This window comes from Hippopotamus amphibius, chromosome 5 (assembly GCF_030028045.1).
Source record: "Hippopotamus amphibius kiboko isolate mHipAmp2 chromosome 5, mHipAmp2.hap2, whole genome shotgun sequence".
Classification (NCBI taxonomy): domain Eukaryota; kingdom Metazoa; phylum Chordata; class Mammalia; order Artiodactyla; family Hippopotamidae; genus Hippopotamus; species Hippopotamus amphibius.
In genome coordinates this window covers 7287064-7302444 of record NC_080190.1, presented here as the reverse complement: position 1 = coordinate 7302444, position 15381 = coordinate 7287064, and the positions used below count along the sequence as shown (strand labels likewise).

Sequence of the window (15381 nt, the reverse complement as noted above, 5' to 3'; positions counted from 1 at the left end):
CCGTGAGAATGAACTGTTGCAGCCAGCCCTGACCATTTCCAAGCTCACCTTACAAACAAAACAGGATTCAAATGGTTGACTAATACTTTTTAACATGTATGAAATTACCGTAACCAGTTTCCCAGCTGCACTCTACTTTTCAAACCATTCAAAAGAAAACCACACTCCTGTGTTCTCTCTAATGTAAGGACGGATTCAAGTCCTGACACCAGTCAGCTCCTACTTGTCAATTACAACTGAGTCAATGGCAGGGTGGTCTCTATGGTCAGGGTTACCATACACCCAAGGTCAAGAAGTAACTCACTCCCACTGTGCCCCCACACCACCTTACTCCCCAAACGTTCCAATTCAAGGGAGTGTTGTAGGGAGAGCAGAGACACCCCAGTCTCTGCTAGGAAGGGAAGGACAGGCATGGGCTCTCAACAGTCCCAAGCCTCTAATGACACAGTTTCATGATGACTAAGCATCCACTACAGCCAAGGAACCATCCTTTGGAGGCAGTGAGAGCTGGCCTAGCAAACTCTTACCCACCCTTCAAAACCCGTACCCTAGACATCTTCTGTAACACGTGCACTCCTGACTACCAGGCTGTGACATACTCTGCCCATCGCCGAATCTCTAAATATTTAAACGCCTCGATCACATGTTATTCATCTCCAAATTCCTGCATGTCTGGAACACAGTAGGAAATCAAACCTTTAACTAACAGCATATATACACACACACACACACAAACACGTACACACAAACACACACACATGCATCTCTGTAACATTCTTTTCAACTGAAGTCTGAAGACAGAGGTAACATGTTAACATCCACCTAATCTTAGTGGTGGGCACAGCTTCTGTCCTTGACATACCCCAGAGTCAAATTAATTCAACAGGGAACAGAGGGAACAGACAACTCTGCCTGTGTAGAAAGCCTCACAAAGGAGGTGACATTTCATGGAATTTCAAGCCAAAAATTCGGAAGAGCCTGCAGCCTGCCCAAGCGAACAGTGACAGCTTATTTAGTGGATTAAGAACATTAAAAAGCTTGGAAGACTGTCAGAATCTTTAAAGCGAGTGCTCATTGTTACGTGAAGGTGGAAAGGAGTACTTAAAAAGAATGGAGCTAGAAAAAGGCTAAAAATTCAGAAACACTTGTTTCCGTAGATACTTGATGACAGTGCAACGGAGAGTAGTGCCCTGCAGATTAGCCAGGGGAAATGTTCTTGGCAGGATTCCTCTAAGAACTTCCAGGAGAACACAACAAGACACAGAAATGACTTAACCGATTAAAATCACCACCGCTCCTACACCAGCAACCCCAGGAACCTAAGCGGGCTGTTTCACCAAGTAAGTTGGCCTCAGCCAGTAAATGCCAGGCAGCTCCAAGTTGACTCAGCTGCTTCTGGCCAAGGAAAAGGGCATCTATTTTTGGCCTTGTGATCAACCTGGGTGAATCTATTGAACATCACTTGGCAAATGTGTTCCGCCCACAGTTGATGACGATGAGGGTGTGAGTGTGCGTACACGTGCGTGCACACACACACACACACACACACACACACACACACACACACACAGGGAGGGAAGAGCAGCACCCACGGCCTGGAAGAGTCCAAGCCAAGGCTGGGGCTTTCATATAGCAAGCATAAACTTGGTATGCATCACCTAGAAGGGTTCCTACCACCTGGATTTTTAGTTTCTTCTTACACTGAGTTGGGAATATGAAAATTACCTTTTAAGTTTATAGTACATAAGTCTACTTTTCTGAAACTGAATGAGATGAGCTCTAAAAAGGTCTGGAAGGGGGCCTGAGAGGCTCTGACCTGGCTCATTCCAGGAGGACCAGTCCAGCCTGCACTTGAACTTCGCCCTCTTTCGGAACAGCTGCTGTGCTCTGCTCTGTGCCCTGCGTGAAGGCCCCACCCATCCAAACTCTAGAGAGCAGAGGGGCACACAGGCAGCTCAGCGTGGGCTCCCGGGCACCCCCACCACCTGTGGCAGGTATTGCAAAGTGCCCACTTACTAGCACTTACTCTGCATGAATTATTTCTAATGCCTCTGAGGCTCTGATGTGTCAGCTCTTGTTACCACCGGGGGCCTGCCTGGAGCCCACCTGGATGCTTTGCTCTGCCTGACTCACGTTTGGGTCATCTAGGCTTTAAAATACCCGTCTCTGTCCTGCCATAGGCGGTGGGGGCCACTTTACCCACTGTTTCCAAGGGAAGTGCCTCTGCCTCCTCTCCTCCCGGCTGGCCCTGTGGCTGGGATAGGCTGGCCAGTGAGCAAAAGCGAGGCCTGGCCTGGGCACTTATTAGCACAAGAGAGGTCCTCAAGGGGTCACTGTGGACAGAAGCAGGAGGCCCAGGCGCAGGGAGAGCACCAGCCTGATCTGGAACCTGCCCTCCGTCACGCTGTGCTCACCTCGGATCCACGGGGCCCCATCCACATTTACTACTTAAACAGAGAGCCAGAAAGTAGTCTGCAGAATCATCCCTGAGTAATCACCAACTCAGTGCAGTCGAGGGGCCGGGGGGAGTTAACAGGACACCGCAGAGAAGAATCCCAGGCTCCAAGGGTCAAGGTGACCAACGCCCTGGGACTCTGGACTGTCTGAGATGGAGGAGACAACACCTGTTTCACAGGTGATCAGGTCCTTTCAAGGCGATAATGCCCGGGGAGCTTGGCTGGGCCTGTGTACAGCAAGTACTCAATAAACACGAGTCATGAGCAGAGCTGGCATGCGACTCCAGGACAACTGTGTCACCACCAGCATCTGCTAAGAACCAAACCCATGTGTGCTCAGATCGTGAGATAAACGGTTCCTATCTGGCCTAAGGTCACCAGGTCACCGAGGCCTGCTCATGCCCCTCCCCCACTCCCGCCACCCTGGAGTCCTGCAGTAAGGCTGTGCTCAGGAAAGGAACAAGGGAGCGGGGGAAGAACCACCCAGAACCCTGGCCTTCTCTCCCAGGGTTCTCTTGGCTCGGATGCCGCAGGCTGGCCCTCTCAAGAGGGCACCTGTTGTTATCAAATTTACGACTGGGCCCCGCTGAAGTGGTGCACCATCTCTTGGAAACGCTGGTCTGCCCACAGCTGCAGGGCCCCACCCGAGCCTCGGGGCAGAAGGAGCCGCTGGCCCCAAGGGCTGCTGCAAGGGGGACCCCCAAACTCGAACCTGAACCCCAGCTCCAGGGAGCCGTGGTGACCTGGAGGTCCGCATGCAGCCCCCATGCAAGCCCAGTGTCAACCTATTCACCCCTCCTGCCGCACACGCCAGCCACACAGTTTTGGGGTGTCAATCTGTGCAAAAGGGGAGTGACCCCCCCCCACCCCGTGATGGGCTCACAATAGGGACGTGAGGGCTTGGGAAGCAGGTGCCAGGGGCTTTCCCACGTATCCACAGCGGGGCTGCACAACTGTCTCAAGTTCAAGGGTGGCGGGTGGGGGAAAAGTCTCAAGTAGACGTGGAACCCAAAAGTCCACTGAGAAACCAAACTGCCCGCCCCCTAACACCGACCCGCCTCTATCAGCAAGGAGTCCTTCTGGCAGAAAGGGACATGCCCAGACAGAGCCGGCCAGGCGTCAATCTGAGGTCACAGGCCGCAGCTCCTGGAGGACATTTCACTGGACACCTGAGCAGCCTGGGCCCCTCCCTCACCCCCTGCAGCTCCTGGTTCACACCTGACCACCCTTGGCAGGTCTCCCACACAGCCAGTGATGCAGCGACCCGTAACAGAAACTGGATGGCTGTGCGCCGACAGGGCAGGAAGACCAGAGCCGCACGCTTGGGGGCTGCTGGGGGCACAGACAGGCATCCCTGAGCAACACAGGGGCTGGGAGGGGCCGGAAGCTGCTGCAATGTGGCCTCTCCCCACCTCTGCCCCCCCCCCCCCCCCAGCTCAGCACTCGGGGCCACACGCGTGGGACCTGCCCCTAACCAGGACCGCAGGCTGACACAGTGATGGCACGAGCCCAAGCTGCCTGGGATGGGGCCTCCCCTTCCTTCCCCACGAGCATTTATGCACCTGCCTGGGCTCTTATTATTCACACCCCCCCAGAAAGGCCCAGCCCATCAGGCACAAAGCAATGTGGAATTCCAGTCTGGTTGTCACACTGGGAAAACCAAGGAAATGACAACGTCCTCCAAAGAGGGAAACGTCTTCTGCACATTAGACAAGATGGAATTAACACAGTGTGACCTGAGCTGTCTTCCCCCTTAGTGTAGCCGTGTATCCAAGTCATTGCTTCCTAGGATTCAGCTCCATGCACTACTGCCTAGTGATGAATAAACCGTATTAATTACCTTGGAAACAATTATCCTGGGGGGGGGAGGCGGGGGCGGGGGAAGGACCCTGAGAACTAATCCCTTCCACATCCCTACACAGCCACGCTGGTATCAAGACACCTACGGTCAAATCAACACTTCATTATTCCTGCCTCTCCTCCCCTGTCCAAGAGTTTCAACTACTAGAAGAAACATGCCCTTCAGGCACAAACTTTACATACAGTCTTTGTAGAGAGAATGTTTATGGAAATTTTGTAATATTAAATATGCTCAGCTGGGTTTAAGTTTTAAGAACATGAAAAGGCCCAACCGCCAAGATTTCAGAACTCCCGTCTTCAAATATAAGGACAGCCAGTGGAAAACTGCAAGGGAAGTCTTGGAACTCTGCCACTTTCTTAAGGAAAACAAAATAGGATATTTTCTCAGTGTTGTCTCAGATGTAGTCAATTAATGTGTCCGTTCCTCTGCTGTCGTTCAGCTTTTTGCTTTTGCACCCACCCTACAGAGCCAGCGGATTCGAGCCGGGCTAGGTGACCAGGAGCAGCCTGGCCTCGAAGCATTAGCTGGGCTTCAGTCCTCTGGGGAAAGGCTCTGTTCTCACTGCCTCCAGTGATGGAGAAATAAACAAGGGCATGAGGAAGCCAGATGGGGCGTGAGGGGTGGAAACAACTGGAAAAATGAACATGGAAAGCAAATCGATAAACGGGTGCAAATCAGGCCTGACATCAGCCAAGTTTTGAAAGAAAAACAAGAAAAGCAGATCATGAGTAGCAACCCACACATACAACGACGTCATCCTGTGAATCCAAGCTGCGTTCCCACGCCCCCCACTGCCCAGCTGGCTTGGAAGTAAGCGCAGGCAGCTGGTCTGGGCAGTCTGACCCCCGGCTCCCAGAACCTGGCCAGGCCCCCGCGTGTCCGTCCCAATGGCAGACAAGCCGGGAAGCCACCCTGTTAACTCTGAAGTGCCCAGAGGAGTGGGGAGCCCTCACCTGGGGGAGGACCCCCTTACAACCAGCCCGGCTCAAAGCGAACCCTGGCCGCTGACGGGCCTATGTGTCAGGCCTCAGAGGTGTAAACCCGCAAGACGAGTCAGAGACACTGTAGGTTAGGAGGCCTTCTGTGGCTCCGAACAGTAAGTGAACCAGAAAGCTACTGGCCCAGGCACACACACCTCTAGGAGAGGGTCCAGAACCTGCCAGGACTGGATGAGAGATGCGCTGGCCCAAGAACACAGCACAGCTAGTAGCAACCACTAACTAGTAGGGCATCTTGAAAGGATGCCCTGGACTCGGTTTTCTCCCTGGTAGAGTGGAGGGCGCAGGAGAAGAAGAGGTGCTGAGTTCCTTTTCATCAGGCACCCCACTGACACAGGGCACAGGGTCGGACGGTAAGCAGAGGGGCTCCAGCTCAGACGGTAAGCAGAGGTAAGAGCGACATAAAACGTAAGCTGATGATCTTTAACATAAAATCTACGGATGACAGAGTAGAATGTTGAAGAGTTGGTGAGATAGGCATCCCCCCACCGCTTCAGTGGGAGGATGAAAGGGCACCTTTTCTGAAAAGTTAGAGTTCATCCCCCACCTCATTCTACCCCCAGGGAATAATTAGAGAAGGAATCAAGACTTACATAAAAATGATCTATGTAAGATGCCCCCCTGAAACAGAAACTAGTTGGATAACAATCTCTCCTGACACAGTATAGAGATATACAAATAGCTATCATGTTACACCTACATTCACATGATACCTGTATCTCAACAGATTATTTAGTTTTAAAAATTCAAAAATATTTCACAGCTTAGGAAAAACACTTACAGGTTAAATGGAAAAACAAATACAAAACACAGACTCCAAATCTCACACTGGGGCTTGGCCAAAAAGCGCGTTCGAGTTTTTCATAAGCGCTTATGGAAAAACCCAAACGACCTTTTTGGCCAACCCAATATTAAAAACTAAAAAATATTCTTTAAACAGTGAATTTCATTTGCTAGTATATGCATATGTGCAGGAGACAGAAATTACACCCAAAGTGTTAAAAGAAGTTATTTCTCCCTGCTAAGGTGATTTTTAAAATATAAATCTTTCAGACCATAAAAATTATTTAGTTTAATCTTCACATTTTACTCTATTTCTCCATGTTCTGCAAAGAGCAGATTTCCTACAATCTGGAAAATGCACAGTGACTCTATAGGCTTCTACATCAGGAAAGGGAGCTGAAACTGGGAATGCGGGGAGGGAGAGGCCGCCTTGGTTCCTGGCCACAGCATCAGTGCAGAGTGGCTCTACTTAGGATCTATTTCCTTAAGAAATAGCTGCACTGCCAAGGTGGCTCTAAAAGGAAGCAAGGTATATCCCCTCCAACCTCATGCAAGTCTAATCTAGAAACAGGGCGTCCCTATTAGGCAAGCCGATGCATAAATTTGAATTCCAGTGGCCAATCAACCCGGGAGAAACCCAGAGGGGCAGGGGAAGGGGGCATCCCCTAACTTCCACGGGGAGCTCGGATCCCAACCTCCACCAGGGTGTGCAGGAGAGGACAGGCACTGCAGCAAGGCAGACTCAGCAAGCCAAGCAGCCAAGTTCTTGGCCACAGATTAGGCTGCAGAATGAACACAGAGAAGCATAAAATATATATACTGTATATGGCTTGAGAGTCAAATGGCCGAGTCCGCAAGCCCTGAAAAAGTACAAGAAGAGTGACCAGAGTTAGATACCAAAGCTACTGATCAATGGACTACATGCAGAATATTGAGCAGGGAGGAAGCAGGGTAAAATTAATTCAACCGGGTAACAGCCCCTCAGACCCTAGCTCTCGGCAACGGTAGCCCCGCTTGTACCCCTTTATGTATAGTAGAAGGCACTGCACAGGCTGCTAGTTGGGTCTGTCTTTGGTTTAGCTGGTCACCTCCGTGTGAGCAGGGACAGAATATGACTTTTATCTTGGAGAACGTGGAGACCGACCACTGGTGAGGGGCAGTGGAATGAAGCCATGAGTGGCCCTAGAAAAGCTCCCTCACCCCCAGCTGGGCTTCTTCGCCGATGAACCCAGGATGTGACCATCTCCACCTCGAATGTAGGGCCGCGGTAGGGTTACCTGTGGTGCCGCAGGTAAAGTGCTCGGCGGCACCGGGAGCACTCAAATGTTTAAGAAACGTCGGTTAACAATTCCACTATTTAACACATGCTTTCCCATCGTGACTAGAGGAATTCAAGAATCCAGCCTCCTGGGAAGAAAAAGGCCTAAAGGACATTAGGTTCCATTTTATTTCAAACCAAATTTATTCAAGCCCGAACCTACAGGTTCAGGGGAGAGTTCAGTTCAAAGTGAAGTGCCTCGCTGCCATCAAATGCACCAGCCACTGTACGTGCAACCAAAGGAATGACTTGACTTTTTAACATCCGTTTTCAGCACCAGGCATGTCACAGGGAACAGTACACAGAGAAACTCTGCAGATACGGAGGAGTGAAGACCTCACAGGTCTAATGAAAAGTAAATGCATGGTTCCAAAATATGTTTCCTCTAGAGGCAACAAATTCTAGTCTTAAGAATAAATCCCAGAGCCAGATGAGACCTTAGAGAGCATCACATCCATGAATGGGGAAACTCTCCCCCCTCAAACAGCCTTGACGCCCACATCAGGACAGCCCCCCCCACACCCGACCAGAGTGCAGACCACCAGGAGGTGATGGTCCCTGACACAGATGCTGGCCCCTCGTGCCCAGAGGAATCCAGGACAAGAAGAGAAAAGCCAAAGGCCAGACCAGCCTACAGCCCACCCCAGCTGCGTAACTCCATCCCAAGCTCCAGGTGGGGTCCCTACTAGCACTGCTGACAACCAGCAGCAGGCGGGCTTAACAGGCTTGATCTAGAAAAAAAGAACCAGAGTCTCTAATGAACACACAGCTACCACCTATTGATTCATAGGTATCCAGTAAATAACACTGCGAATCCTGAACTAACTTCCTCACAGACCTAATTACTCAGTTGCATTTCATTAATGTTGAAAGTATAGACAACCTTTCAGCACAGAAGTTCACAGGAGTAATATTTCATAAATGCTGTCCTGATATGATGCATGTGTAAACACACAAGCGCATATGTTTAAAACAGCGCAAACAAATGTGAGTTCTAAAGGAACAACGGCTCAAAATTTTCACTGTGAAGTTAGATTCTCCGGGTGTGTCATTTTACAGTTCTCACGAAAGCACACCAAAGCCACCTAGGTACCAAGGGCTTCCTCTAAAGAAGTCATGCTCACACGGCCCTTACTTCCCTTGTGCACCAGCCCAGAACTCCCTGTGTTTCTGTTATGAGTGCTAAGAAAACATCAAAATCCAGTAACCTTTATCCCGTTTTGTTTCAGTCCCTGTACACTGTGCAAAAACACACAACACAGATGAACAGAACTCACAGGGTGAAGAGGGGCTCTTCTGCTGGTTTCCCAAACCAGCCAAGCCATCAGGGCGCAAGCTTGTTCGAACAGCACCCCACTGGACATTTGCTGAGAAATGAGGCAGGCTAATAAGCAGAGGCCAGAGATGCCTCATTCCTCCTGACATCAAGGAAGAATGGATATCAAAGAAGAGTCATCTTGCAACTCTCAGGTCTCCACAATGGGTTTCCTCTTGCCCAGCGTTCCAGTCTAAGGCTGGGTCAAAAACTCTTTAGGATGGAATACTCCCCACTAACAGAAAGGAACAAACCAGGGATACAACAACCTGAATGTATTTCAAAGGGAACTGTGCTGAATGAAAACACCGCACCCCAAAAGTCTACGTGTTATCCGACTCCATTTCTATAATATTCTTAAGGGACAAAGCTGCAGAGATGGAGAACAGATCAGTGGTTGTCAGGGTTTAGGGAGAGGTTAGAAGGCAGGTCACTCCAACTCTAGAACTTTCTCTGAGTGAGCTGTATCTTGGAAGTCAGCCAGCCCCGTTTACAACCCTGTTTTATGGCCATGAACTGTCTGGGCCACCTAAAGTGGGTGTGGCTATAAATGGGCAACAGAGGGAAGAGGGGAGCAGGGGGTCCTTGGGGTGATGAAACTGTTGTGTAGCTTGACTGCGGTGGGGCATACTGGAATCTGCACATGTAGCAACTGCAGAGAAGTGAACACACCCAAATGAATACATGTAACACTGGGGAAACCTGAATGATATCTGTGGACTGTATCAGTGTCAATTTCCTGGTCATGTTATTCTATCATTTTGCAAGATGTTACCAATTGGGGGAAAACGAGGTAAGGGGTCTTGTTTCTCTTTCAACCACTTGATTCTATGATTACTTCACAATAACAAGTCTAATTACAAAAATAACAAGCAGGTTCGTCCTGTTTTTTTTTGGTCTCTTTAGTTCGGCCCATGATGACCAATAAACAGGGCAATTCCTTTCTTTGGTGGGCTGGTGTTTACAGGGAGCCACGAGGAGCCCAGCCTGTCGACACGATTCACGCTCTGAACGGGGATCAGCTTCCTCCGGCTGCCGGGGCGCCCGGCTCCTGAACCCTGACCTTGTCCGCTGGAGCTGGCAAAGATGCTTGCTGCGTAAGTTCTTTCCTGGGAACAGGCACAACTGACTGGTTTCTCTCTCCCAGCTGCTGCTGATGCCCAGGGCTCCCCAGGTCACATCTCACAGAACAGCCCTGGAGAGGACGAGAGAAAACCAGCCCCCGGGGCTGGTCCATATGGGCGCATGGGCACATGGGCACACTGGCGGGAGCCCCAGGACTCCCTGACCCCGCCTGGCTAAACTGAAACCCTAGACAGCAGGCTGGAACAGGCCAAGACCGTCCCTGGCTGACACACACAGTTGTACGCTGGGCTGGCCACCTTCCAACACCCAGCTCGCTCAGAGAAAGTTCTGGAGCTGGAGTGTCCTAGCAGATTACCAGAGCCAGCGAGCCACCTGTCTGGGCTGACCCACAGCTACATTCCTGCTTTTCCAGCAGCCTGGGGACCTTGTGGCTGCCCTCAAACTCCCCATCAGCCTTTTGTGACAAAACTTAATCACACTGTATCAACCTCAAGGTCCTTTGTGGCGTTCTGTGTCTGTCCTCCGAGGTCCCCCGTTGCCTCCCTTTTAAGGAGAGCTGGCACAGTCAGTCCTAACACTCCCCGGCACCTCCCTGCTGATTCAAAGAATCCAGAAGGAGAAAATTACAGGAGCATCTCTGCCGTTCCGCCTTTATTGTCTTCAGGGTCACACTTCTTTCAATCCATTCGACAGGAGTTTATCCTTAATGTCTCCCAGCGACAGTAATGAAAGTACCTCCCTCTCCCCAAAATGTGCCATTAGGTACAAGTATACAGATGAAAAATATTTCAATCATAATATATTTTTTCAGATTCCATAAACCCTTAAATAGCCATTTACTCAAAAAGCTGAAGGCTTTCAAACATCGCCCAGCTTCCAAACTGATAAAGAAATAACCAGTGACTCTTTTCCATGGGAATAAAAATTACATTCTACATAAATTAAATATATAATTTGATTAAACATGTTTATGTCTTTGTGATGACATTTAAAATAGAAGTAATCATTTTCTTTCTTAAAAGAAAAACTCTTTCAAATAGAATTCGAAGCTGTCAAAACCTATCTCCTGCTACAGATCTTTTAAATGTCACGTACCTTCAAAGGGGGCTGGCAGTTTCCTTTTAAATATGCAATTCCAAACAGTGCGTTCTGAATCAAGCATGTATTAAAATACACCGCTGGCATTTATCCTGATGAAGTAGAGCCCTCTCCCCTTGCTCCTGACAGATCTGCTCGGGACTGCAGCACCCAGGCCGTCTCCTCCCCATACAACTAACACCTCTGCGCTGGCTGCAAAGCACCGGGCCCCCCGGGCCCAACACCAAGTCACACCCCTGAATGCCTTAAGGGGGCAAAGGTATCCTCTTATGATTCCTACGGTTCCCCTCCCAGATATCTCGTTGAACTCTGTGTAACCCAATTTTACCACAGCATCAACGGCCCAATTGTAAGACAGTGTTGACCAGATGCAAAGAAAACTCCGAACTCACTCTCCTAAGTCAATGACCTACATATTCAATTGCATCTTCTCCAACTCAGTAGCAAACACCATGCTATATTTAAACACAGAGCACAGATATATCTTTCTTCTGAAATGCTTCGAGATACAGATAAGCCTTACGCTCTACCCCTCCTCTTCTTCTCAACTTAAGGAGCGCAAACCTTTGTCAACATCAGCTGTTCGGGGTACTCCAGAGAACAGTATGGTCCGTGTCTCCACTATTTTAATGAGAAGGTACCAAGGGTCATTTTTGTAAGAAGTAAAGGTAGGCCGCGTCTTCACCAGAACGTAAGCAGAGTGAAGCCTGCCTCCCCAGCCCCTGGCAAACAGCAAGCGCTCACAAAGAAAACAGATCAAAGGACTTCCAGTTAGTTAAGCATGGGTAATGAGTATGTCACACAGCAAGTACCCAAAGGAGATGCAAATGCCCCGTAACTGCTCAACCTCGGTACTGGGGACCACACCGAATAATCTTGGAGCCAGCAGAGATGACAGCAAAAGGAACGGAGAGCTCTCAGAAGCTAAGACAGGGGAAGGGGGACTTTCCACTGCCAATCTCTTTGTGTCTCACCCAAATGTGATGAAATGTGAGCAAGTCAGCCCCTCCACCCTCCCAACCAATGCTGGAGGATGATCCTAAGACCATCTGAAGAAGCATCAAGGCAGAGGCTGGAAGAGACCAAAGAGAAGCTGCCTGACCCAGCCCAATTCTGCAGCAGCTACCTTCCTTCTGGAAAAGGAGAGGTGCCCTCGGAGGAGGGGAGGTAAGGAGAGGCCAGGCCTGTGCCTGCACAACTCGCGGGAGCCTTGTAGATAGACTACAGGGCGGTGGGCAACCTGGGAGACGACCAGGATGAGTGGGATACACTTTACAACCAAAGCCCAGATCCAAGCTGCAACCGGGAAACCTCAGCTGCAGACACTTTCCTGTCTTGTCCAACCGTGGGACCTCAGGCAAGTCACTTTGCCCCTCTCATGGGGATGGGAGAGGAATGCTACCCAGAGGCACCAGGATTCTGTAACTCAAGTTCTAATTCCATTTAAAACAGGCACTCATGAGACTTAGCGCCAATTCTCAGGTCACTGGGGCTTGAAAGAAAACAAGAGCGTGCAAAAAGAAGAGTTATAACAGGAACTTCTCTTTTTCTTTGGATTCTGGTACATTTCCTTCCTTGAGTGGCAAACTCCACCCCCACTGTACAGATGAGAAGGGCCCGTGAGCACCACCCATGAGACCAGAACCTGCAAGCTGACCTGTGGCACCTGTGATGGTAAAGCCAGAAAGCATGGGTGAACCAAAATGTGTCGTGGGGGACCTTCCGCTTGGTTCCTGCACCTCCAGCCTCCCACTAAGAGGGGAGCCTTCCCAGTGAAGGCCACATGTGCTCCCATCTCCCCACATATGGAGCCCACAGACGTCATCCGCCTAGCCCTCTCCCGCTTTCACCCCCCCATCTCCCCCCCCATCCCCCGCCCGCAGACTCTCCTGGCTCCAATGCTGCTTTCTGAGCCTTACTATCAAGCTTATTGAACCCAATATATACACACATATCTACAGCTGTAGCTATACACACACACACACCCTCACATCCAAAAAATCTGGTGTGGACTCCTGATGGTCAAAGCCAGCAGCCCTGTCTTATCGTCCACCTACCTTCACAGTGGTACCCCACACCCACACCCTTCTGTCTGTTCTGATACTGCATCGATGGAGAGACAGGTACTGCTGAGAGGAAGATGTGGAGATAAAGGAAACACAACCTTGCTTTCAAGGTGTTCCAGCAAGGAACAATACCAGAACGCCAAGCGCTAGAGAAGCGGACATGGAAGAGGGAGAGACTGCAACTTTGCTTCTCCCGCTCCCTAAACTCCCAAATCAAGTTCTTCTTCAGTCCCTCCAAGGAGCTCCAGACGCACCTCACCGCCCGCCTTCTAGACACCTCCTCTCTGACTGCACGGCCCACCCACCCCTCAAACTCAGCTCATCCGCAAACATGGACATCACTGCCCTACCCCCATAGAGCCCACAACTGCGACCAAAGCAAACCTAGACCCTGCCCTGACGTCAGTTCCTGTTCCTGGAACCAACCAGGCCTGTCCCTCCTTTTGTCTACCTCCACACCCGAGAGGCCGGCAAGTAAGGCCAACACACATCAATTCCTGGACAAGAAGTAAAACTCCAACCATCGCCTCTAACAACAACGAGTGAAAGCCCAGCTGAAATAAACATCTTTTTGTAAGAATGAGCCCGCCCATTCCAACTGGCCTAGCCCCTGTAATATTTTTTAAATTCCATTCCAAATCAAATTACACCTCAGAAGGGCTCCTCACAGAATGCCTTCCCCTAAACTGTCCCTCAACACTGTGTTTCTGACTTTCCCAGTGTACAACCCGGGCCCAGGCAGCAGCGTGTGTTAGCAGACCGCAGTTGGTGGTAGAACCCTCTATCCCCTGCAGCTCCCTCTAACGAATCATCCGTCTTTAGGATCAGCTCAAGGACACACACTGTCTCTCTAAACCCAGGGAAAGAGAGCTGTTCACAGCCAACTGTCCTGAAATTTGCGGTGGCTGCATGTCCCTTTTTTTTTTAAATCAACTCTGGTCCTTCCCCAATCTCGTCCCCTCTTAGAGCATCCTGGTTTTTTCGTTTGTTAGTTTTTGAATCCTCGAAGTACTTTCTCCAAAGAGACAGGAAATAAATCTGTAAGATGGGATCCACTCGTGAGGACCCACCAGCAGCCCTATAATCCACACGCCCGAAACCTCTGGCCCTGAAGAGACCTGGAAAAGCTGGCAGCAGCCTCCCCAAGGCCAGCGAGGCCGGCACACCCCAACTACGGGGCTCTTGGGTGGCCTGGCTCACGGGGCGACTGACCTGCAGGTGGCCAGGCAGCTGCATGCAACACCAGCTTAGCCAGTTTCCCCACGCTGCCACGGACATGATTATCCATGGGCTCCAAAAATCAACTTCTGTCAGTCATGAGTGTACAAACGTGGGCACACGTGTTCAAAAGGACCAGAAAAACACCAGGAACCAAAGGCCCTGACCCTCAGGCTTCAGTGGAGGGCACAGTATTTGGGGGGTGGGGGTGGGGGCAGGGAGAGCCAAGCCCAGGAAAAAATCAACAACTGTTCTGAATGCCCAGGGAAAACCAAGAGAAGCAGGCCCCTCTCAATAAAATAAAATGGTTACTTTTTCCAGAGGAGGTGAACTTTACAGCCCACCCCCTACAGAGAAAATGCTGCAGCCTCTGCACCTGTCTGGCTAGCAGAGAGAGCAGGGGAGAGGAAGAGCCCAACCCACCACCCCCACCTCACTGTACTACCCTCAAGTAGAAAGCCAGCATTCTGCTAAGTGGTTTAAAAAGTAACTCCATCTTCCATACATGATTGATAGCCATGTAAAATTTTATTATAACTGCTTTATAAAACAACATACACCTATTCTATGACCCAGCAATTCCACTTCTAGGAATTTACCCAAGAGAAATGAAAACATATGTCCATTGAAAGACACGTACAAGAATGGTTCACTGCAGCTTTATTCTGAATAGCCAACAGCTGGGAACAGCCCAAGCATCCATCAACAGGAGCCAGTTAAACTCACTGTGGTGGATCCCTGCACTGGAATACTACACAGCAAGTAAAAAGGAACAAGCAATTGATCCAGGCTTGCTCAACACTGGAAAATCTCAAACACGTGGTGAATTTAAAAAGCTTTTACCGAAAGGTATATATGTGGTATAATATACATGTATGTAATATTGTGTGTACATATACATGTATGAATAACGTGTATATATGTATATTATGTAGTATATTAAATGTTAGAACATGAAAAATTAACCATGTGGGTGTGTAGAGTGGCTGCCTGAGATGATCAGGGAGACAGGAATGGGGACTATCTGGAAAGTGCCATGAGGGAACTTTCTGGAATGGTGCTGTGTTCTGTATCTTGACAGAGCTGGGGTACCCAGGTACGTGCGTCTGCTGAAACAAATGGACTGGCATCCTAGAATCTACACTTTTCATTTTACCTCATGACCCCACTCCCACCCCTGAA

At 49.9% G+C, this 15381-nt stretch overlaps 1 protein-coding gene across 11 annotated transcripts in view; it reads right to left on the bottom strand.

Moving 5' to 3' along the window:
* The window catches only part of CTBP2 (C-terminal binding protein 2), a 160881-nt gene that overhangs the window by 113171 nt on the left and 32329 nt on the right, over positions 1 to 15381 (bottom strand). For 2 of the 11 annotated variants that reach the window (XM_057734338.1, XM_057734336.1), the window contains exon 1: positions 548 to 566. The exons of the other annotated variants lie outside the window; for them this stretch is intronic. The gene's annotated coding sequence lies outside the window, so the exon portion shown is untranslated. Of the gene's footprint in view, positions 1 to 547; positions 567 to 15381 lie in introns of those variants that run through there. 11 annotated transcript variants of the gene reach the window in all.